General features: G+C 42.4%; 3 long non-coding RNA genes across 7 annotated transcripts in view; 2 read left to right on the forward strand and 1 right to left on the reverse strand.

Moving 5' to 3' along the window:
• The window catches only part of LOC135312523 (uncharacterized), a 260498-nt gene extending 256669 nt beyond the window's left edge, over window positions 1-3829 (forward strand). The window contains exon 20 of the long non-coding RNA XR_010372091.1: window positions 3238-3829. This is a non-coding gene — a long non-coding RNA (uncharacterized LOC135312523). The remainder of the gene's footprint in view (window positions 1-3237) is intronic.
• LOC135312524 (uncharacterized) lies at window positions 3651-23960 on the reverse strand. Of its 5 annotated transcripts, XR_010372092.1 has the most exons (7): window positions 23681-23960; window positions 22651-22703; window positions 21420-21512; window positions 16319-16434; window positions 14917-15072; window positions 12739-12854; window positions 5136-5243 (listed from the first exon to the last, which is right to left on the reverse strand). It is a non-coding gene; the product is annotated as an uncharacterized LOC135312524 (long non-coding RNA). The 5 variants fall into 5 exon arrangements; XR_010372094.1 differs by lacking the exon at window positions 21420-21512; XR_010372095.1 differs by lacking the exons at window positions 21420-21512; window positions 22651-22703; window positions 23681-23960 and adding an exon at window positions 16609-16684.
• Window positions 8774-18380, forward strand: LOC135312525 (uncharacterized). The gene is made up of 5 exons (XR_010372097.1): window positions 8774-11654; window positions 11770-11921; window positions 12769-12943; window positions 13959-14156; window positions 16341-18380. It is a non-coding gene; the product is annotated as an uncharacterized LOC135312525 (long non-coding RNA).
• Window positions 23961-25530: the final 1570 nt, after the last annotated feature.

A 25530-nucleotide genomic window follows, 5' to 3' on the forward strand; every position in this document is an offset into this window, starting at 1 on the left:
CTCATCATAATTTTTTTAGTGGGGGTGCATAAGATAGAAAAGTACATTAGCAGCATGAAAACAAGGGGAGATTGGTATGTGGACAATAAAGAGACCATAGGAGCTGCCTCTTCTGAAGGTTTTGAAAACAGAGAGTGTCTGTTTATTCTTTGTGTGTTATGCCGTGGAAATCTGTGCTCCAGTGAGGTGGAAGCACAGCACTATATATTACCCATGAGCAGGGTAACTCACTGGTGACCTGTTGCAGCAAAAAAGCTGGAGGCAAATATGGTCCAGAAGTTCTTTTTGGTCTCAATCCTGGGACATCTGATGGGGCCATGAGCCTGCGGCAGGGAGCTATACTGTCACAACCACCCATCATGATGGTCAATGGGGATTTCAGTGGAAGATCACCCATCTTCCCTCTTCCCTAAACCATACAACATTATTTTAAAAATATAGTGGGTGGAGGGGAGAAAAGGGGAAAAGGAAAAGAGGCAGGAGGGCTTCACGAGTGGCATTTGGATGTCAGTGCAAAACATAACAAGGTTCATGTATGGGACGTGTGTATCAACAAGTCCTTCTTAACCTGTAAGACACAACCTTGGAAGGACTTTTTTTTTTTTTACTTTCTTCTTATTAGTTGTATCTTCAGCTTGTGGTTTGTCTGGTTTTATATGAGTGCAAAAAAAAAGTGTATTCATTATGAGTGGAGAAGGAGAGCTCTGGGAGCCTCATTAGCAGCTTTCCATGCCCAGTAAGGGGGAGGGAGCAGAAATTGCTATGTCCTGCTTGCCTTTCAACATGAATTTTTGGGTTTTGGAGTTTTCCCATTGCTGATTACATGAAGTAGTGCCATTGTAGTAGTGCCATTACCTGTAGTAGTGCCATCCTCCACTCCTTGGCTGGAGCAAGCATGCTGAAGCCAGCTGAGGGTCTTTCTCACTCCTCCAAGAGCTTCATGACTGTCGTTGCTGCTGCCCACCCACCTCCCCCATGGCCTCAGGCCCTGTCCCATGAACCTTGCTGACATCTCACTGACACCCACAGTGCTCAGGGCCACCTGAGACATGGTCAAAGTCATCTTCCTAAACAAAACTGTTAGATTGCTTGGACAGGGCAGGCAGATTTCAACCTTAACTTCCACAGAGCTCTTGCCTGAAAACAATCTCCCTGTAGACTAGGCTTGTCTGGCATCATTTCACCTTGATGTCCTGTTGATGAAGATTCCTAGTGGTGGTGGTGGTGGTTGTTGTTGTTATTATTATTAAAGCTCATAATTATTCTTTTTCAGTCTGGCTGCCCCATCTTCTTTACATAGATAGCATAGGTTACTTGACTGAACAGATATACATTGCAGCACAGTTTGGGGAAAGGTGTGTGATATGGAACCAGTGACAGTCTGGCAGCACTGTGTCCTGCCCTCAGCATCCTCTTGGCTTTCTGGTGTCCAAAGATGCACTGCACAGGTGCTCAAGCAGTGCTAACCTCTGCTTCTAAGTGCAGGCCAGAAATTTTCCCCAGTATCATCGTTCAGCAGAGACTTGGGATTCTGGTTAAACAAAAATCTTCATTAAAAGCAAACCACAGAGAAGACAAATTTTTGAAAGATAAGGGTAGCCAAGAACAGCCAAAAAAAGCATCTTTTTTTCAGGCCAATTTTTTTTTTTTTTTTAAAGCTAAACATTTGCACTGACAGCTTGGATGAATGTTATATTCTTGGTGGTTTTCATCTGACTGGTTAAAAGAAACAAACAAAAGTGGCCACCTGCAGTTTCCAGGCCACGTGGAAGGAGTCACCACTCTGATGATGTATCACCATGTGCAGGGATGCTCTCTGCTGCAGGACCATGACATGGCTCCTAAATCATGCCTATACCTTGCAGCGGGCACCATGAAACAGTGTCACCCGCTTGGCCATATCGCCACCACAGGAAGCACACAGGGAAGGCACCACTTGGGCTGCACCCCACAGCTGGATGGTCTATCTTCAAGCATTTCTGCAGTCCCCAAGCAAAAGCCATCATTGCTGCCATTTGCAAACAAGCCGGCTGGATCTATGACACTTCTCCACTTTAAATCCCCCTTCAAAACCCACTCCTGCTTTGACACATGTAGCAGATGAACTGCAGAAACTGAGGGCAGATGAAGATACTTCACATGCAGTTTGTCTGTATTATACCTGCACTGTATAATGTATACTGGCACTTTTGTGTTGCCTGGTCCACACAGGTGTGATTGTGACATGGGCTTTTGTGCTAGCTGTGGTCCTGGAGGACCTCAGTGCTGTGGCACGCCGATGCTTTGCAGCTTAAATCATGAAACTGGAGCAGGCATACCTTGGACATTCAACTCAGCATGTTTAAATACCAGCATTAATTCTGCAAATTAACTGGGAAAGAAAAAAAAAAAAAAGAGGAGGAAAAGAAGAATTCTTCCCCCCTTCCTCCTAAATGAAGTCTTTCACCATCTTTTTCAATTAGTCCTGGTTTTATTTTTTAAACCGCACAGAGAGGCAATTATAGCATTTCATATATGTTTTTTCCAGAGTGGGAAAGGCAGGGTAAAATTAAGGGAGCTAGGAAAAGGAAGGAGAGTGGGGAAGGAGAGGAACAGGAATTTAAAAGATGAAGTTTAAACAAAACAAAACAAAACATGAATGTCTCTCATTCTAGCACTCCAAGTGGTGATAAGAGTGAGAAGAAAGACGAGGAAAAACTAAAATATCCAAAATGTTTTGGTTCATGACAAAGAAATGAAGCAAAACTTCCCAGCTGAAGCAGAGTATGCACTTTGTTTGCTTCCAAATGCTTCCTGTGGAAGTTTTTGAACAAGGAGTTAAAAATGATTGTGGGTGTTGGGGTCAGGGAGAGATCACTTGTTTCTGTGTGTATTCACCTGCCTGACCCTACAGATTCAGACAGCATCCACCAGGTTGTTGGGAGCATAACCATGGGTGAAATGCAAATGAGCGACTGGCAAAAGCTGCAGTGTTGAGCTGGAGAAAGTGCAAGGACATGTTAAAGAGCATCCTGTAGTGACTATATTCCTGCAGTATTGCTGGTCCCATCATGGAAGGGGAGGGTGGCGGTGGCGCAGGAATAGCAACATAGCGTGCATTAAACCATATGCCACCAAACCATATGGCAATGTGGTCTGAAGTCTTTCAAGGCATTTCCAACTTGGAAAAGGCTTGAAAAGTTTTCAAATGGGGTTTTTATTATCTGCTGAAACAAATGACCATTTTTCATTCTACAGGGAAAGTTTATCTGGAGGAAGGCAGGCGAGAGGCAGCCACCCTCAGCCCCAGCCGCCTGGTTCCTGCTCCCGAGTGGGTGGAGGAAGCGTCACAGTGTGGGGAGCATATTTCTTCCCCAGTTGTCAGCAAGCTGTGCTTTAATAAGGGCATAACAAAGAATGCATGAAGGAACATTAGCTGCAAAAGTTATCCCATTGGGAAGGAAGCTTGGAAGAGGTTTTTGTTTCTAAATGTGACACCAAGGCTGGAAACCCGGCACACATCTGTGCAAACCTGCCCAAGGACGGAAGGCATCGGGCGCTGGAGATCTCCCCCTTGCTCAAGGCAGTCCCGCCAAGGTGGGGTGGACTTGGTTGGGGAAGTGGGTAGTTTTTTCCACATCATGCCAGGATGGGGTGCGTGAGACACCAGTGCCGCATCAGGGCTTTCTTATCAGTGACGTGTCTGTTGGTGTTTTTTTCATCTAGAGTCTGCTCATGGCATCTTGAAATTAAGGGAGAAAAACAGTTTCCAGGAAAATGTAGAAGAGGCCTGACCCCACTGGCTTCAGAAAAAAAAAATCCCCAAAATTGAAAAAATAAAGAGGAATAACATACACTAAAGCCTGAAAGCTACCCCAAATCTTACTCTTTGATCTCATGGGTTTGGAGAGGACTTGAAGATCTCATGGCCTGTTTAAAGCTGGGCTGGAAGAGGCATCACAGAGATGGAAAAATGCTCTGAATGATAGTCATGTAACCCACCTCAGAGCAACTGAAGGGCACAGAGAGAACAGCAGACCATCCAGCACTGTTCCTACCCATGGCAAATGCTGCAGATCTATTGCCTTAAGTGATCTATTATTTTCTGGTTAAACAAGTCTACCTATTGTGTTAACCAGCTTAGCTTTTTTTTTTTTAAGTAGGTCCCTGACAAACTTGGGCAGAGCTCACCTGAACAATCCTGGTTTTTAACTCTTAGGGGGAACGTAACTTATGATTTACTAGATAGCTGTGGCAAGCCTAATGTAATAAAAGTCTGACCTGTGTGATATGTATGGGCTACTGTATTATAAATAGTTAGTTATATGGGAAAAAAAAAGTATAGGGGTTACAGAAATCATATTAAAGCAACTAAGTAAATACAAAGATGGTTAAAGTGTCTAACTCTATATGCTATAAAGGCTAAAGCAAACCAGATCTCTTTTCTAGATACTTTTTCCACATACAGCAGTAACTGGGCTGCATAAGAGAGATCTAAAGCAGTTGGTTGGTATTGATAATAATAATTTCAAAAAGCCCTGGAACGTTTAAAAAGAATTAGAAAGGATTTCGCTGGAATCAAAGGGAGAGCACTTTCCATGGCTAGATGTGTATTTGGGTATCTGCAAACTGATTACATCAGAGTGAGCAGAACAGCCTTGATCATCCAAGACTTTAAAATCAGAAGAAATGGATTTTCCTGTTTGGGCTCTTTTTTTCTCACTCACACATCTTACAGCTTTCATTCTTCTGCCTACTTGATGGTAAAGTAACATTTATTTTGGCATGGAGGCTTGTGGCGCACTGTGAAAGGCTCTCTGGACTGAGCAGCTACAGCATACACTGACCCCATGGGGGTTGGAAACCTGGAAATATTTAGGTTTACCTTGGGAATCACTCTGAGGGTCTTTTTTTTCATCCCAACTTTTGTTTTTAAAGAAGTGGATACCTTCACACTTAACTGCCATATCCACTGTGTGATGCAGACGGGACTCCTGGCTCAACGCCTCACCGGCCCGCCATTCCTTCAGCAATGCCAATCCCATAACCAGCTCTCCTGCCACGTGAGCCAAAAAAAAGGTTTTTGTGTGGATTTCACCCTTGGGGATGACTTACGCATGGTGTCAGCCAGCAGAGAGAGGCTGCTCAGCCCCCCTGCACGGTGTGGTGTTGGCTGTCTTGGCTCTTTGCTCCCATGTCCCCGGCTGGCTGGGAGGGAGCTGGGATGCCACTTTGCTCATTCATCCTGTGCCAAGGGTGTATTTCTGTTTGTGAAAAAATAAGACCACAGAAGGAACTGAGGCAAACAATGGAGCCAGCCTGAAGCCTCACCAAGCCCTCCGTGGGAGGGCACTCACCAGACCTCCCCCAGGAGCTGGTTTGGCTTGTGAAGCCTGCTGAAAACAATTCCATTTTTTTTTCTTTTTTTCCTTTGGTGGTTTTTTTTTCTTTTTTAGCTTTCTCCTGGCCTAGGCAATGGATTTGGTCAGTGGTAGGAGGGGAGAGGGGACTGTGGCAGAGGGGAGCAGGAGGGAGACCCTCCCCTCATACAAGGGCTCGCATTGGTGGGGCTCTCCCCACCAGCCGAGCTCCTCGTTCCTCCCAACCAGTGATGGACAGAGGAGCGCAAGGCAGGGGATGGGATGAGATCAACTGAATGGTGAGAACTGGGGGTGGGGACAGTTGAGGGGGCGGAGTTTTTTCTCCTAAGCTCCAACATATATTAAATAGAAATTTTAAAGTTGCAAATCTGGGCGAGCATGGGACTGACACACAGCAAATCCAATGCAACCATGCAAAAATGAAATTACATCCATCACCCCTCTTCCTACCATCTCTGTAGTGTCAAAGTTAGCAACCAAGCATACAAGGTAACCCAGCTCCCAGCAGAGCTGGCAAGAGCCTTTTCTTACTGTTTAATGGGAGTGTGATAAAACCCTGACCTGTTCTAAGGTCAGGGAATGTATTTTCTTGTAATTTCCTCTAATGGTGTTTATGTCATGCACAGGATCTACAACACCCAGGAAGCATTGTATTTTTAAACCCATATGTGGATTCCCACTGTGACCCATGAAAGAGGAAACACTCCCGCATGGGCTCCGGTGGGATGGTGTGTTACCCAGAGTGGCATCGCCCTGCCTGTGCCCAGGGTACTGAGGGCACTGGGCCACACAGCGGCTCACATGAGCGTGTCTCAGCTCCAGCCTGCGGTGAAGAAACCTGTTTTTATGGAGAAGGAGGGGTAGGAAAACTCACTTCCCATTGCTCATGGAAAGCAGATCAGTCCAAAGAGGGCTGATTCACCTATTAAAATATGCACAGTTTTTTGGCAGATGACCTTTTTTTTTCTCTTTTTGCAGTAATTTCCCTACTACAGTTATCATCCAAAATAACGCTAACCCATCTTGCTGCTACCAATGGAGAGGCTTTACAGAGCTATGGAGAACTATTTTGATGGTACAAATCACTTGACCTAAAGATTCTCAAAGAGTGTCAGTGGTGTGCACTACATTTTCATGCTGCCAAACCCTTTATTTAGCACATGCTAAGGAACATTTAACATTTAAAGATCCCCTCTGTACATCCTCTAAATGTCTCCATCCTTTGCTTTTAGATTAATATGTCTCTGTGAAAATTAGATAATTGATTACAGAGCCGTATTATTTACAAATGAAGTGTTGTTCATGTATTGACCTTTCATTTCTATAGCTCGATACTAGGCCTTGTACAGCAGTTTTAATTAGTGAAATGGTAACAGAATTAGAAGAAAAGGGGGAAGAAAAGGGCTTCTGTGCGTGCTTTTAATAAAAGGAAGCTTTAAGATGACTTGCATATTTAAAACTGTAAAACTTAAGGTTTGGTCAGATTCTGTATACCAAGTCTCAGTTTGGAAAGAAAGAAATCTCCTGCTTCCAAACACATCACAAGTGGAAACGCAGGGTGAAGGGCCTGATCAATAGGCATGAGTGAGTGTTTGCCTTTCACCCTGGTCCGGTAGCTCTTCTGCACTGGTGGATTAATTTCAGCCCAATCTCCTTGACCAATCAGCAAAGCCCACCTTAGCCTTTCAAGAATAATGGCACTGAAGGGGACTTGGGTGTGTACAGAAAAGCAAAGCTCCCAAAACTATGATGCTAGAAATGCTGAAGATGCCAGAGGTGAAGTGTAGGAAGTTCATTCTCCTGCAGCAGAACAGGGGCTACCTGGCCTGTCCAAACCCGCCTGCAGAGCCAGGCTGGTTTGACTAACAGTGCAGCCCAGATCCTGGGTGGCTTGGGCAGTGAGTGGTCCGGGCAGCCCTTCTGAACCACATCCCCAGCTGCGCTGCCTTGCACTCAACAGCTGTGAGCTCACGATAGCTCAAACCCAGCCGAAAGAGGGATAAAGAGTAAGGAAGCAGGAAGAAAAGATGAAATACAGCATAAACATAGTCCACAGGAGTTTGAGGTTTAAAAAGAAATATTTTCTGCTTGGGAAGGGGAAGGATACCTTGTGAAAGCCACAAACAAACTTTGGAAAGCTTTGGATTTCAAGAATAACCAGGAAAAACTGTTCCGGCCATGAGTCTGACACAGTCCTCATGTGAATGCTTCATTCTGTTTGTGTCTGGCTTAGTTTGACCTCTTAAACGAGTAATTGTTTCTAATGAACCTGAGGATTTTGATGGGGAGAAGGCATGCTGGAGGCAGGCGGCTATCTGTGGCATGAAAGCCAAGCTGTTCGCAATGCTTCCTTAAGGTGGCTGGTCAAAGGCAGTGATGTAACACGCAGGAAGCGTAAACCCTTGCAATGCTTTACTTTCCACTAAGACAAGCAGACAAACAACAACAAAAATCTAGATTTAGCTGGACCATCTACTTGTAATAAAATACCAAACAGGCAGAGCTGACCTCAGGTTGATTCCACCGTCCTTCCCCAGGAGGGTGAAGGAGGATCTTCGACATGGCCTTCAATGGATTCAGACCCATGAATATAAATATCTGAACTATAAAGCAATTCATTTAATTTCTTGGTAACAAAGTTGTTAGTTACTATCCTTACAGCTATAAAGGAACTATTGTAACTACAGAAGAGGGCTTTATATATATATATGTATAAATGCAACAGAAGCATATTAAAAATATCTGTCATTGCAAATCTGGAGAAAAATATTAGGCTCAAATAAGGTCATTGAGGAAGGATAGCAGAAAGTAATGAAGGGAAGGCTTTAAGGGTGTTTTCAGTATCCTATGGATTAAGGCAAATAATAAACACCACTCTTCAGAGGGTCTGTTTTGGAGGACTTTTGTCCCATGGTCTCACATGCAACATCCACTGAAAAGAGGAAAAAGTAAAAAAACACTTCAGCACTCTTCAGGAAATGTGAATGTGCTGCTTTGCTGGCTAAATTGTTTGCAGCATGTGCTTCAACCAAGGGAAACTCAGCTTCCATTTTCCTACTAAGAGGCTGGGCCTGTTCCCCTCTAAGTATCATCATCTTCTGACCCCAACAGTGATACACCATTCTTACTGAACAGTCACTCCTATTAAATGATGTTGCAAGGAACAAAATTAAATGTATATTCAATATAGCTGAAAGAATTCTACTGTTTATGGTCAGGTCTCCCACACAAGCTAAATGGTAGATCTAGGCCACAGCCCATGGTATAATTTTGCAGCAGGAGGCAGCAGGCTTCTAGCATCCCCAGCTTGTGGCTGTCCCCATGCCTGCGGAGAAAAGTCCCTGAACAGGGCCCGGCCACCCCAAATGACCAAATTTGAGCCCTTACCACAGCTGAAAATGGGGGGGGGGGGGGGAGGAGGTGAGGCGCGCCCTGTTGCCTGAGTACAATATATCCCATACATCCAGCTCACTGGACTAAGCAGGACACAGGGACCCCTCAGATGTGGAGCCAATAGGCAGCACTCTGGCTACCTGGGATTTTATAAATCTTGCAGCTATCAGTCTTTCAGAGCTCCAAATGCAAAATCCAGCGGCCCAGGATATTATGTGGATTTATGACTTGGGATTTATGAACTGGTCTGGGTAAAATAAGAACTGCCTTGACATTAGTTTTTTTTGAGGTTTGAGGAAAAGAAATAATAAAAATTAAGACCTGATTTTTTTTTTCTCTTTCAAAGCTTGCTGTTTATAAAAAGGTAGCTGTTATATATATATTCAATTATTTTGATTTTTTCTTCTTACCTGTGTGCTTCCTGGGGCTGGAAGCAGAGCAGCACAAGAAATGCTACTCTTACAGGTTTTCCTTGCATTCCTGGCCCTGATCCTGGAGTTAGGAAAGGTGCTGGTAAACTTTTAGAGAGATGGCTGCATGTTTCCAAACAGTAGGTAGCTCCCCACAACACCACTGCCCCAGCCCTCACATGCTTTCATAACTTTTATTCTTTAAATAATTTTGCAGCTTTTTATTATTTTTCTCTTATGGCAAGCTGGGGTTTTAGGTGTGCGTGTGTATATAATGTGTGTGTATACATTTGTGTATGTATGTGTATATGTGCACATATTAATGTGTGTACATTTGTACAGCTCTAAATAGGCATCAAATATATATACATGTGTATACATGTACACATGCATACACACATGTGTATATGAACACGTGTATATGTACAAGTACATGGCTGTATGTATACATGTACACATAACTACATGCCTATTTACAGATGTATAAACATACACACACACATACACATTTATTAGAGAGCATTATGGATAGTTTGTACATTAATTCTTTGATTAGAAAACAGTACAGACTATCACTTTTTATTTTGAACTGTATGTATTTTGCATGAAAGCCCATCCCAAAGGACTCTCTGTCCTTAGATGTAATTTATGGTCTTCCTTCCAATTTTTCTCATCTTATTAAAAAAAAAAAAAAGACGGTATTTAACTTGGTCAGCAGGAGAAACTGCTAGATATATTTTTGCCACCTCTTCCGATTGACCCTTTAGTACCTTCTGGCCACAGCTTCTGGGTGATTTTCTTTCTGCAGTCCTTGAGTTAGTGCTTTGCTCGGGGTTTTTTATGGATCGAGGTACCCCTTAGGAAAAAAAACCAGCTAAATATATAGCCCCAGCCTTTCAGCCTACCACATTCTCCATCCCCTTGGGCACAAAGTTGTCCTGGTACCAGCACTGCCAGACTCTGCCAACACCTTCACCGTGGGTTGCTGAAACCTTTGCACACATCCTTCATCTCCTTCCAACTTGAGCTAGCACTACATAGATGTTGACAACACCCTGTTTAACCTCCATGTGAGACCTGCACACATCAGTGAGTATCTCCTAGGGCTTCAGCCAGCCTTTTAAGAAGCGCAGGATCAGCTAATTCCCAGGGCTGTATGAGGACAAAAAGACAGGGAGGGCAGTGTGATGGAGGGTGCTTTAGCCCCTTCTCCTGGTGGTACCACAGCCACACAGACGATGCTGTGCCAGCACTTAGGGGAGGGGGGAATGATGCTCCTGGAGTTACTGATTTTTGCTCTGTGCAGGAAGAACAAGCTTTTACATCACCTCTGTGCCTGGATAACCTCAGGTGGAGCTGCTCGCCCTGGATGAGGAGTTCAAACCAGCCAACCAAACCCTCCCAGCCCCTAACCTGTGGACCACAGCCTGAAAATGCAACAGGCTTGGCCAAAGAAATGTCAGCAGGTTACTCTTTGTGGGTCTGAAGCAACATAGTTTGCTTTGGTTTAAATTACCACACATTCAGAGTGTTTTTCAGCATGACTCATGTTCCAGAAATAATTTGATTTTGAGATTTTTTTAAAATGAAATTGACAAGTCCAAACCTTATCTTAGAGCTAGATAAAATTGCTGCTTAAAAGAAAGAAATCCACAATTTTATTATTTTTTAATTGTTCAGTGTGAATTTCCTGACTGCCACCTCTTTTTATGCTCAGAAATTATGCGGTGAGCCACTAGGTTTGGGATGAAGAGTCCAGTGGGGTGCTCCTGCCTCGGCATATCCCTAACCTCAGATTTGGTTAAAAAAGTTTGCCAAGAATTTAATGCAAATTAATGAGATTTAATGAACAGCAAGGAAGGTGGTGGTTGGGAATATGTCTTTCCAGTTTTTTACCCGCTGAGCATCTGTACCCTGGTACCTCAGGTATTCACTGTGGTTCCCATTCAGGCACTGGGGATATTTTGGGGGGAATTTGAAAAATAATTTTTCTCCTCAAGCCTTTTTCTGTCCACTTTCCACAACACTGGCAGACAGAGAAGGGCAGGTGGCTCTTGCTTTTACACCGGGGACGTGGTACCCCACAGCAGATTGGCTGCGCCAGCACTGGCAGGGACCAGTGAGGGCAGCAGGGCAGCTGCGATGCCACGGGGACATCCCAAGCCTCTCGCCCCTCTCTCTGCAGCACCCAACACAAACAAAACCCACCAAATTATTGTGCCCACAGGGACAGGATGGCCAAAAGCATCTACGCTTGGCTGCTTGGTGCTGGCACATGGCTCCTGCTCTCCTCAGTCCCGGTACAATCTCCATTGTAGTTTTGCCATTAAAAATTATCTCTTCATCTGAGGGCGAAGGAGGGGGCTGGGGGCAGTCTCTTGTGCAAGGCACTCAGTGTCTGGACCCTGCTAAGTTCAAAGGCACCCTCCCTCCCGCCCCGAGGAGGGATGAAGCTGGCCGGAGGATGGCTGGAGGCCACACAGACGGGAAGGTATGTAACAATCCATTTATCACTTTGCAAATATTAGTGCTGCTCGCATTTGCTGCAGCAATATTTCTTCTTAGAAATTGGTGAAGTGAGTAATAACAATGTTATTTATTCTAAGACCTTGGAACTGAGAAGCAATAACAGGGGGACTGTTCCCTTGAAAGCTTTGGAGGTGCTGGAAACAAAATGGGAGGAAGAGAAAATAGACCAACAAAGGTCTGGAAGAGAGAAAGCCATCGAAATCTCTTGTTTAATTTCATTGCCCCAAAGGTAATAAAACGCATTTTGTAATGATTTATATATAAACAAGGAGGAGTGGGAGAAGGGTGAACATTTCAGATTCATCTCTAGCTGGCACACCCTGCAAGGTAGCAGGAGCTTCCCTCCCTCTGCCCCTCAGGGCTTACCCCCAGCGCCTGCTGGCATCTCGGGTTTTGTCTCTAGCAAAATGCCTTCTTTGCCGCAGAGTCTGCCTGTTCCCTTCTTTTATTTTTTTTCTTTCTTCCCCCCCCCACCCTTTGCATCCCTTATCTGAATATATAAGGCTGCCCTTTGCTCAGATTTATGGGTTGGGGCAACGCTGTGTGTATTTACAGTCTCCTGACCTGCAGACCTACAGCTGAACAAGAGCAGGAGGAAACCAGGGCCCATTCCATAAACAGAGACAGATACGAGGGGGAGGCAGCAGGAATTGCGAGCAGCACTTAACATTTTTAACTCTTTGGCCAAGCCAAGGAATTAGTGATTAGATTAGAGGCAAAGAAAAATGAGAAGCGGGGTTAAAGACGAAGGGCGGGGGGGAGGGCAGGAAGAGGGCGGCAATGGCAGAGAGCAGCCCCCCAGTTTGGTATGGGGAGAAATTAAAAGTTATAAAAGGTTTTCTGGGGCAAAAGGGAATAGGGATGAAAGCAAATCTCCAAAGCGTTTTAATCAGAGCTGTGCTTTCCTTGGGTAGAGCCAAGCAGCTCTTTTCAAGTCTAATTACCTTTTGAGGAGGTAGATTACTTAGTCTGTGTTTATTCGGGTACTAATTGCCTCAGATTAAGTAAAAAGAAAACCTTACTCAATGATAATAAATATTTCTTACGTCCATATCTATCGGTTGGTTTGTTGGCAGAAATTCCGTGCAGACAAGACATATTTCAAAGGGGCCGGAGAATTACCCGACTTCTCCAAGGCAAAGGCAGCAAAAGTGGCAACAACCTGGAAAATAAATAAATGAAATGCAACGTATGTAGGGGTCACGGTATAGCATAAGTATATCAACATGATGAACAGCTTTGATGAAAATGGTAAACAAAACCACCCTCTCTTCCTGTGGCTTGTTTTACATTGCAATAAACCACTGACTCTATAACCTATCAGAACATGCTGAGATTTTATGCATCATTTCCAACTACTATTTGAACATTTGGTTTAGAGTAGTCATGAACTATAATTAATGGGATTTTTTTTTTCCTGATAAAAAGCGTGCTTTATTGTATTTTATTACCTGTTGGTCCAAAGCTCCATATAGATGACGTAAATACATTGTAGGTTTTAGGATGGGGATAAAGAGGAGGGGGGTTTTGCACATGATTATGATGAATTAACATTTACCATCTGTAATCAAACCCAGAAGTTTAGCTTGCAATGCCCTGTCCAAATTTTCTTTGCTCCTACGAGCAAGCTAGTAGCTCCGGGATGTCAAGATTTTGGCCCAGCTCAGCCTGCCAGGAGGAGAGGGGAAAAAAAAACCAGCCCAGGCACCACAAAGACCATTGAGATGAATGACTCTATTTTATGAGCCATAAAAGTTTTATTCATCTTGACACCGAAACAGGTTTAGGCAGCGAGTTGACACGCCTTAAATAAATAAGTGGAATTAATTCCCCGGTTCTTGAAACAATAGCGGCGTGCCCGTAACGCCAAGAGCTGCCCCGTTGTTACCCGTTGCTGCTCGATATTGATATTATTTGTGGTTTTTTTTTTTCCTCCGGGGCCTGGTTGCTCCACTTCAGATTCTTCCCCTGTTTTATTAGAGGTTGAAAAAGGTTCAAGACCTGGTTGTACCGCTGCTCCCACCGACAGCTAAGGAACCAGTTTGGCGTCTGGTTTGTCTGTTGTTTTACTGCTGACCTTCAAATCAACTTTCCCCCCTGACCCCAGGAGGCATCTATCATGACAAGAGGCTGTTTAACACAAATGGTGCCCATTTATAGGGGAAGAGAGTCAGAAGATTTCCTTGGTTGTTCGGTTTTTTGTTGTTTTGTGTTTTGGGTTTTTTTTTTAATGAAGAATTTGATTTTTTCACCCCTGTTTTCTCAGTCACCACAGGTGAAATCCCTCCTAGCAGCTGGCTTATGAAATAATGCGAGGGGAGGCCTTAATGAGCTGAAAGCACCCTCAGCTGGAGATAAATATATGCAAATGAGATGCACAAACAAAGGAGCCCGGACAGAGAAATATCTGCAATTCCAGCAAAATGCTGCCTGCAGCTAGAAGATGAACAGCTTTGATAAAATGGTAACAAAAAGCACCTTTTTCTCCTCCAGCTTGTTTTACATTGCAATAGAGCATTGTTATTGTAACCCATCGGAGCATGCAGAGGTTTTCTGCCGCAGCTTCAAAAAAAAAAAAAAAAACTGTTTAAACATTTGTTTTTAAGGCATTCATGGGCTATAAGCAATGTGATGGCTTGGTTTTTTTGGTGGCTTGGGGTGGGGTTTTGGTGGGGGTTGATTTGGTCAGGGTGGCTATTTTGGGGGTGTCTTTTTTGGGGCGTATTTTTTGGTTTGTTTTTTATTTTACCTGTTGGTCTCTCTCCGGCTCGGGTTGCTGGTGATTTTTTTTCGTTGTGATGTTTTACGGGCGGGGGGGTGGCTGTCTCTTTGCTAACAAAAATCCAAGTTTTGCTTTCAAAATTTGGAGGGAAAATACAAGTTGACAAGTAGTGAGAAGCAGCTCTGGGCAGGGAGGAGAAGCGGGGAAAAAACCCAGACTTGAACGTTCACCAAGCAGCACCCAAACAGGCAGCTTTAATGAAAGCAATCAAGACTCTGAGCTAATTCAAAGACAGACATCTAACATGCTGATTTTAATAAGCTTTTAAAAGGCAATCTCTAACTTTTAAAAGTCGCTCTTTTTAATTTAATTGGGTTTTTTGGTTCATATATTGCCAAAACAAACACAGCCACTAAAATATATTTTCAATATGTACAAGTAGCATATCTAGACAATGTTTTAAATTAGCCACATATCTGGGGGGGAGAAGAAAGACGCTTACTTTGGATGAGTTGAAGACATTTTCCAAGCAGGGCTCGTCACGTCAAAATAATACCTTTATATCCTCGTCCCTGTGTGAATGTACGGATGTCTCTTTACCTATAGGCAGCTTCAGAAAACAAACCAGATCCACTCTGAGAGATACCCAGGTTACTTTCTAAGAGGCAGAGGAGAAAAAGGCAGAGAAAATACAGTTCTGTTTAACTTTTAACCTTATGACATCATTAAATAGATCATTACAGATTTATAAACGGAGGATAAACACTATAAAGTTTAGAGGGCCCTTTACTCAAGGCACTAACCGCAATTTTTATATCTGGCAAGAAGAAGAAAAATAGACTTACCTTTAAAAAAAAAATCCCCCTCTTACCGGGTTATACGGCTTTGGCACTTACAGATGTTAGAGCAGACAAGTGTCGGATTTCCCGATGTCAAGCAGATTTCCTAATTTTTCATAGACTTCTCCTGTTGCATTTTTGGCCTGATGTGAGAGTCATCAATTTAATTTGTGGGGCTACGTGCTAGAAACCAGGATATACGTGTGCTTTTATGAACCCTAAAGTCTGACAGGCAGCTCTCTGGCAGCTTGCAGTTGCCCCAAGCTCAGGATTTCAAGAGTTAATAAAAACTTGGTTATACTAGGAAGGCTTGCTTTTTGCAGCCCAGGTTTGTAGCAGCATAATTATGTTCAACTGCTGTTGTTTGAAAAGGGCAAACAGCATCTTAGGCACAGAACAATGAAATTACAGCTGAGATTTAGGTTAGCAAAAGCCGTCTTCTGCAGGCTTTTATGATTCATTATTTCCCATTAAATACAGTATTAGAAGTGTACACCAGATAGCTCATGGTTGCTGCGCTCAGAGCACATTATCTATATTACACAGGTCTGGGGAGCAGAATTAGAAAACTTTGGGGGAATGAGCAATATGTGTTTGCTGATAGAAGTACCATATGGCTCATCTTCCTCAATTGCTTTCATTGCGACTCTGATGCTGGAGAAATTAAAGTTTTATTTGATGTGGCACAGCTTAATGAACTGTCTTCTGTTAGGAAAATTGAATATGTTTCCTGTTATTTGAGCGCAGAGCCCTCATGGTTTTGGCTGATGAGGGATGCATTATGTATTGTTTATTTAGCATTTTGAAAACAAAAGCAGATATTGGAGGTAAAATTGATTACTGCAGGATGCGTTATATAATCACATTTTTCTTTCTTTCATTCTTTCTTTAATTTATGACCCTGTCTATTATTTTTATGACAGCATTTTTCTGGTGTCTCCCCCCACCCCCAAAAAACCCAGGGTGGGGATGTTGAGGCAAAGTATATAATCTCTGCTTTGTTTAAAAGCAGCACAATAATTTTTAAAGCTTAAGGAAAGACACGAAAGAAAAAAGTGCACTTACACATGTATTCATTCACCTGCAGGCCCATGACTGCTGTGCCGTCGGTCTGGGGATGCTCGAGGACCGTGTGTGCACTGGGCTGCGTCGCTAGGGAAAGACTCGTTCCTCTGTCCTAGCTGGAGGACACAAAGAGGGGAACATCCAGACTTCAGTAACCAAACACCCCAAACCTCACATTTCTAAATACTCTGGAGAGAGTTAATTGCAAAATGTTAATGCCTGGAGGGGAGGGGGTGGCTATAAACCAGAAGGATATAGGAAAGTAGCGGGTGGAGCAGGGCCTGTGTTACCTGATGCTGCAGCGTCTGTCGTTTATCTGTGGCAAGAAAGAAGTTATTGATGGAAAGAGAGCTCAGATAAAAGGCAACGTGTGTTTTGGGCTTTTTTTTATAGCATACACACATGCACGCACACTAAGGTATATGTGCCCTACCTGTACTACGGGGGTGTTTTTTCTCTGTTAGTAGCAATAAGACCAGCAATAGAAAGGGCTGTGTGTGCTAACTCCCCTTCTCCCCAAATTTGTGAGCAGAGAAGCATATTTAAACTCTGAAACTTAAAGGCAAAAGGTATCTTTGACGTATGTTGTTCTTATTAATTCCACTTCTACTTTTTGGAAATCCTGACCCATGCCACCCTCTGGCTTTTACTGTTATTGATCCCCCAGAAAAAAGGGGGAGCAGAGACCGGAAGGTAAAAACTAGCTGGGATAGCTCAGTGATTTTCTCCTGCCCTCCACGCTGCTCTGACAAAAAGGCAATTTGTCTTGTGTGCCCCGTGATGTTTGAGGACTCTGGCAAACGTGCATGTTAAACAAGCTCCGCACAGAATCTAAATACCATCCATTAAAAGAGAAAGTCCCAATGTGTTTATAGCAGTGGGCCAAGGCACGCGGCCCTCGCTCCGGCAAAACTCCCATTGACGTCAGTGGGGCTTGTGCTTATGCAAAGAGTGCGGGATGCTGCCCTGCACCTTCTTAAAAGAGAAAAAAAAAAAATAAAAGAGAGAGAGAGAAAGAAAAAAAGAAATGAGTAGTACTGGAAGGAGGATGTTGCTCTTGAAAATGTCTTGGAGCAAAGTGGTTAAGCAAAGCCTGTACAAACAGTGACTATAAATATTTTCCATTCTGTATAGCTCTTCAAACAGTTCCCTGCTGTAATTTCAGATGAGCTCAAAAATAAATAAATTATAGCACAAGGGAGAGAGGAGGGGGAGAAGAAGAAAAAAATAACAACGGCAACAAAAAAATTACATTGCAACCGATGCTGAAACAACAAAAACTTCATTTTTTTTTCAGCCAGATCTATTTCCCAGAGAAGAAACCGGTCGGTTTTTATGAAGGGCTGCTCCATGACAGGAGCCTCCTTTGAGGAAGACCATTATGCATTGTTATCAGCATGGCGTAATTTGACTGTTGACAAAGTATCTGTGGCAGTGAGAATGAAAGCAGTTAGAAGTGTGGTGGGTTGTAATCAAGAAGATGCTTAGCTGTGCAACGCTGCATCTTGAGCAGATTTGAATCAACATTGCCTTGAGGGGACACACACAAACACACATACAAAAAAAAAGTCCATTAATTTTTAGTGGGAAAATTAGAGTGGCACTTGATGAAGTGAAATTTGACATGCGTTAATTGCTCCACAGCTCTCCTAATTAGAGATTTTTGAATTCTTTTACTGCTGTCAGCCTGATGCCACATTGTCTTGCCGGACAAATAGTAAAATTGCAAATCGGGTTGATCAAGAAGTTGGACTTTGAGATATTGGACTCTGGCTCATTTGCTGCTGATTGTCATTTTCATAGGAGGGTTGGGGGTGTTGTGGCCTGTGAAGGGCATTTGGGGAGAGAAAAACTACATTAAAATCCTTCTTCTTGGTAAATAAGAATCAATGATTTAACAGTGCTTGTTTAAAAAAAAATTAAAGGAATGCAAGAAGTGGACAATAAAACAATCGAGTTGCAAATAAACCTTTAACCTTTGTTAAATCTATATCTTGCGTAACATTTCAAATATAATTCTGTTTATAATAAAGCCATTAAATTCAGTTTATTTTTTTCCATGCACATTGTTTGCAGTGTGGTATGTGGAGGCAAGGGGTGGGATTCAGGTTCCTGCATGCATTTTGCCCTGACCTGAAAAGCAGCATAGCAAGACCATGTTTTATATCAAAAATTAGTTGTAAGGTTGTACGAACACAGGTATTGTCCTGGTTCTGAAAGCATAATTTTGTCTCTTTTGCTTTTGTGTCCTCTCCCCCCCGCCCCGATCACTCCTCCCCTCCCTTAGCCTTTGAACTCCTCTTAATTCATTAACATATTGAATTTTTTCAATTTTCCATTTTCTTGCAATAACAATATTAACGCCAGGGCCAAGGCCTGATTGGAGCTAAATTACTTGTTACCTGCTGGCATTTATTTATATGGCATTGAATTATAAAGCTTTGCTATTGTCATGCCTTGGGCGAATTGTTTATGACACCAGTAATAGGAGTAATTGTTATTGTTGAAATTACCTGTCAGCTACCCATAGCAGTGGCCCTTGTCCCACTGACAAATAGTGACAGGGGAGAGGGATCCTCCGCACGTCCTCCTGATGACTTCTCCTCTGATAATAAGGAGTGCAGGGCCTCTGATAATTTGCCTGTCACTGTTGAGTGCAGCTCAGAGAGAGTTGGCCAAATTGTTGTCATTCACTTTGACAAAGACAGCAAAACGCTCTGGAGCAGGAGGAGGATTATCAAAATAAATGAAAGCGCTCACGCGTCCTTTGTTTCGGGTTTTTTGGGTTTTGTTTTGTTGTGGTTTTTTTTTTTTTCCTCCCCATCCCCACTTGCCTGCCTTTATGCCAGAGTTGTAAAAATGGGAAAAACGGGAATACATTTCTTAGCGGTGTGAGTTCAGAGGCAGCACAGGGAAGGGATGATGACACAAGGGCTTGTGCAATTTGCTTTCTGGTCGCCTGAAATGTTTTGGTTTCTAAATATAAATTAATTTTATCCCATATCCCTCCCCACCCCAATCTGTTTTTCGGCAATTACTGACTGTTATTGCAAGAGAAAGGGTGGTGTTTCTGCTGGGTGTATTTTATTTTATTTTTCAATCGTTTTCTGTTTCATAGTCAGCAGCATTTCTCTCAACTCTTCTTCTCTTGCTCTTGTACCCAGCACTGTGAAACCCTCCTGGTGCAGCAGTCAGTGATGTCCCCATGCACAGGGCTGCTAGAGGGTCTGCAGCTTTTTGCCCCCTTGAGCTACTGCAATATCAGCTGAATTATCTTCACCAAAAATATTATTTCCTCTAGGAAAGGAGTTTCTGCCACTGAGAAACCAAGCGGAGGTTTCTTTGCTGCTGTGAAGGACCGGTAACGAGACTTTGCAAAAAGGTGGCGTTATTTGTCAGAGCCTATCTATTTTAAAAAAATAATTCCAAAGCTCCCCCTTTGTTTTCCTGCGACTGGTGTACACAGGAAGACACCCACTCTCAGTGGAGACTTGCTGCCAATCACACCCTGATGCCACTGAGAAAGGCTTTGCTCACCCCTGCATTTCAGGGATGCTCAAAGCACAGGTTTGGGGTGAGCACGTTACACCCTGACTGACAGGGAGGCATCCACCCCACATCCTTCACATCTCAACAGCAATAATTTCCCCTTTATTGGTCTTTAGACTCAGGTAATAACTACGTGGGGCACGAAGCACCTGGGGGGCTGCTTTAGGCTCTTTGCCCCCCCCCGTCTGATCGGCAAAACCTCCCACCGTGTCACCGATGCATCATTTTATTAGTTGTAACAATGTGGTTTGGTCCACGTAAATACCTGCGGGCGCTGCCTCGCCCCTTGATTTGCTACTTCAAGGAGTCAGTCCGAATCATTGCCGCTGAGAAATTTCATCAGCGGCGAATAAATCTGCCGAATTCAAGCCTTTCATTTGTAACCATTCTGCTCAAACGCATAATTTAGCCAAATTATCAGCCGCCTCCATCTTCCCAGGAAACGAGTGCAAACAACGTTTTAGGAACAGACATCTAAATTTAGTAGGGTTTTGAATAATTGATAGGCTGGAGTGACAGAAGATAGAAACTTATGTTTCTAATCATCCCAAAGCATTTCTCCTTCCTCCCACCCCCCGAAATGAAGTCACTTTGTTTGCAGTTAAATGTACGGAAGATGTCCACTTAACAAGTATAAAATTGTGATAGCATTAAGAGGTTATCCGCGGTAATAAAAAGTGGGGAACATGCCTGGAAATGTGATCTGTAAGGCAGATAATTTTTAAGGATGGGGCTTGTCCTTGCTTTGTCTGGGGAGAGGCACGTTAGTAATCCCGGGGGTGGGGGAAAATAACGCAAGTTTCCAAATGAAGATATTTAAAATGTGTAATGTATTCCAGCGTGCTACTGTAAGCTGCCATTTGATATTTTTCCTATAAAGGCTAAATTAAACTTCCTAGGAACGGCTGTGTATCTCCTGCTCCTAGCTGCATCGAAAAACAAAATACATTTTAAATGGCTATATTACCAATACTCTGGTAGACTTTAACACACGAGCGTAATAGTCCTCCCTCTATTTTCTCCCTCCGTTCCTAAATGCAGCCCCAGCGCCCAGACAACCCACCTTTAAATTTCAAGCTCATTTGAAATGTAAACTTTTAGCAAGTAAGCGATGGCTTAGGGAGCTGGATCGCTGCAGTGACTGGCAGCAAATTCCTTTTTCTCCCTCCCTCCCCTCGGCGTAAGGGGTTTGAAATACCCATCAGTGTCAAAAGAAACTGCGCAGATCACTGCTGCTCTAAATAAGGCAGAGCAACATTCAGAAAAAAGCCTCCCCCCCCAAAAAAAAAATCTCCAATGGATCAAAATGACGTTTCTGTACCGTGTCAGTATGGATGACAAAGCGTCATGTTTTGTGTCATTTTGAAAAGATATTCTTCAAAGAAATTTGGTGTCTAAACAGGCAGCGGGCTTTTGTTTGAAACATTTAAGATCAAAAGTTAGGAGAAGAACAATTAATATTGCCTATTAAAATCCCCTGTTATTGTTAGAGCTACATTTTGTGGTTACTAACTATAAATAAAAGCAAAGGAACAGAGCCACGATTTCTCACCACTGCAAATATAAAAAGGCAGTTTCCAGCTTCTCCTTTTTTTTTCCCCCTCCAAGTTGCTCTTACATGTGTTTGCTGAATAAACGGGATTAACTGTATTTAAAACAAGAGATAAAGAACAGCTCTTTATTACACTGAACAGTCTGCATGGTTTCCATGCTCCTCTGAATGCACTTCATGCCTGGAAAAAAATATTAATATTTTACCTTTTTTAATGACACTGTATAGAATAAGCAAAATATCTTTGTTATAATCCAAATACAGAATCAGTAGGGAATGGTAAAAAAAGGGCATTTTTACCATTTCTGTTTCTGGCCCAATGCTGGGGTGATTTTTTTTTTGTTTGCAGCAGGATGAGAAACTAGGGAAGGAAATCTTCATTTCACTGAAGAAGCTTTCCCCTTTCCTCTGGCTGCAAAAACTCACCGAGCACTGTTAATACAAAACTAATGGTGAGAGTGTGATCTGAAGAGCCAGCCTGCTATCAGCTGAATTTCAATGGAGGCTTTCTCAAAAATAGGTACAAAGAAAAGAATTTAGACAAATTTGCCTCTTAACCTTTAAAGATTTCCTGCCTATTCCAGTATGTCCTTTATTACATTAATTTTTTATTTAAATTACACCATTAACTGGATATGAATTTATCAAGAATACATATATTGATTTATAAAACAGTATCATTAATTATTATAATAGCTAGATGTAGCTGATATTACAAAGCCATTTAAAGGTTTTTAATATAACTTGGACATACATAGATAGATAGATATTATGGACAAGGCTACAATTTAAACTGGCTACCAGCAGTTAATGAAATCCTTGATTTATCTTCTCGTTTTGAGATTGATTATATTGTTGCTTTGTAAAACTATTTATTTTATGCCATTTTTCAAAGGATGTCTCAATAAAAGAACAAGGTAAATAAAATACCCGGCCAAGTCTCAAAGCATATTTTGGTTTACACTTTCTTTTTTAATGGTGCTGCTGCTAATTTATTACAAGTCTGGAGACTTGTCACCTTCACGAAGAACTGGCTTTCTTGATAGTAGCTCTGTTTTCAAATGCACAATTTCATATATTTGGATTTAAAAGAAAAGAAGGGGGGGAAAAGAAAAGGCTGTCTTCCCAACGACATTGTGTTTATTTCTTAAACCAAACCCCAATAAAATGCCTTTCTGGCGTAGATTTCTTAGGCATATTTCTGTTTAAGCTGTGGAAAAATGGGACTTACCCTAGTGCTGCAAAGCAGTCAGTCATGGAGAACATTTTGATTTAAAATGCAATCTGAAGAGAGAAAAAAAAAAAAAGGAGGAATGATATAAACAAACAGTACACTGCTTCAGGTTACTCCTAAAATGTTCCTAGCTTAACTAATACATTGAAAGTTTAAATCTTTACACATTGTTCTTGAGGGGTTATGTCTCTTGACTCTTTATTTATATCACTTATTCTTGTCTAGGAACATATGTTACCGATTTATTATAGTGGTTTTTTACTGTTAGCCAGACAAATGTAAGGGCTAGCTGAGGAGGGGTAGTTGCATCTGATGAGTTTAACAATTGCAGGGCATCCTTTAGGGGTAGCCAATGGGCTCTTTTGAAGCTATAATACTCACCATTAACCATTTTCATGCTGACATATTTTTATTGTCAAAGTTGGGGCTTCCCCTGTCGTCAGCCTCTTTTGCTTTCAATGGCTTCACAAACAAATTGAACGGGCTGGTTGAGAGCCGTTCATCCAGCAAAGGCTTTCGTAGGCATCTTAAACCACACTCTTATAGCTTGGTATATAAATCCGCCTAGTGTACTCCCTGCAACTGAATATAAGAGCATGTGGAAAATAATACTTTAAAAAATCTAATTCTGTAGTACATGACAAATGCAAACAAATACTAACCATAGGTGGTCAGATTTCTCAGAGCCATTACTGACACCAAAAGGTAACAGAGAGGAAGACTTTTCCCATCAAAGCAAAACCCCCTCACATTCCTATTTTAAATGGACACACCAACAGAGGAGGGAGAAGTAAGAATCTGAACTCTCCCCATCTTTTGCTTTCTACTAATCTTCTGTCCTATCCCCTTGCTCAATGCCAACAAATTCCTGCAACTTCACTGGAAACTGTAACCCTGTTTGCTGTTGCCCCATCTTGAGCTTCTGGGACCCAACAGGTTCCTAAAAGCCATGGGGATGTAATTCTGAACATAATGCCACAGTCACAATTTCCAGCCTTTTGGAGCTAAGTTACACCATTACACCTACTAGCATGTCCCACCATAGACGAGATGCCCATCATGGGATGTTCAAGAGCCCTGCTCACCAAGGATCACCAAAGCAGACTGTAGGACACACTCCCAATTTCCTGCTGTTGGGAATTCAGTCAGACCTTTGGGATGGAAGACAGCTCTGAAAAGTTGGTTTTCATTTCCCTTGCATCTTCAGGAAACAGGGGAAGAGGCTTTTTAAATAAATGAGACCACAGGTTCAGAGCAGTGATGATCTACTGTGGAAAAAGATACAGTGAGCAGCATTACAGGTGGAAGATATCATGTTTTGGGTAGAATAAATATGGGAATTACAATTAACTCATGAGGCTCCCTTGAAAGGGAGGCTGGGTTGGTGGATCAAGGCATGTCTCCCAATAGTGCTAGTGGGTCCTTAACAAATTCCACATGATACAGTTTTTACTGGGAGAAGAGGGAAAAAGAAGGACTCATGTGTTTTTTTGTTTTGACTTAATATCAGTTCAGTTGTCCTGGGATAATTTGTTTGGTTTTTAAATTTTAAAAAAATGGCTAAATATTCCCTCTACTTATTATAGGGTGTTTTGAGAAGAATCTGAACTTCCTAAAGTAGGTCTGGATTCAGCAGTGTGCAAAAAAACTTGTGTGGAAATAAAGATTTTTTTCTTTCTGTTCACTTTTCTGTCACATTAAGATAGCTTAATTTCCCCCCTCAATTACATTCTAATTGTACTTTGGATGACCTCCAGCAGTGATTTGCAACCCAAAGTGATCGTTCAGAAGCAAATCTTGCCCTCCTGAAAGCCAAAGGAATGGGCACACCAGGACTCCTAAAATTGAGGGTTTGGAGTCTTGATTTTCCGACTTCTGAAAGGTTTTATTTAGGCAGGTGTCACTAGTGTCCTGGGCAAATATAAAATATTCAGTGGCATGAGCAAAGCTTGGAGCATGTAGATTATTATGTATTTAGTTTTCTATTGTAAGAACATTACTGGCAACTTCATAATTAAGCTAGTAACCTCCCTTAAATTCCCCCCCCCCCCTTTTTTTTTTTTTTTTTTTGCTGGGGAGGGAGGAACTGGGAACACGGCTCGGTCTCTCAATCACTCTCTCTCTGTTTTGTCCATCACCTTCGTTTCTTTCCCCTGTTTTTGACCTGCACTTTTTCTGGATCAGACACTGGCAGGTTGAGAGGTAATAAGAACCAGATGGACATAGTGCAGAAATTGCCCAAATGGGTACGAGAATGTGGGGAGCTGTCAGGCATGGAGAGAAGCTGGAATTTTTCAGCAATAAAATGGGATTTATCGCCACTCTACCACAGTCATTGCCGACAACCGTTTACCTTGACAGAAACCCCATTCCAATAGGCCCTGCCGATGCAGATTTTTTTTTTTTTCCCCAAAGAGTGATGATTGGTATTTGTTCTAAGGCTCAAATGGCCTGCACTAAAGGTGAAGCATTAGGCCAAAGTCCTGTATTCCCTACTGAGGCAAATGAACCTGCTAAAATAAGTTCCTTCCACAATAGCTGTGTAATTGAAACCAGAAAGTGAGAGAATTTGATAAATTGCTTGACCCTGAAGGAATGTTAAGGTCATAAATTTTCATTGCAGTTTTTGCTTCTTTTTTAGGAAAAAGGAAAAAAAATAATCTTTTTATATATATATTGATTATGTTTAGGTATTTGTCCCCGAATTCCAGCTAGCTTCCAGATCATTAGCCATTACTTTGCTGTCCTCTCCCAATAGGCAACTATGACAAGGTTTAGAACATTCTTACCTACACCTTCCTAGAAGGGCTGAAGGACACAAAATATTCACAAATGGCAGCACTTACATACTACTGCTAAGGAATCCACCACAAAAAG

This window comes from Phalacrocorax carbo, chromosome 3 (assembly GCF_963921805.1).
Source record: "Phalacrocorax carbo chromosome 3, bPhaCar2.1, whole genome shotgun sequence".
NCBI lineage: Eukaryota > Metazoa > Chordata > Aves > Suliformes > Phalacrocoracidae > Phalacrocorax > Phalacrocorax carbo.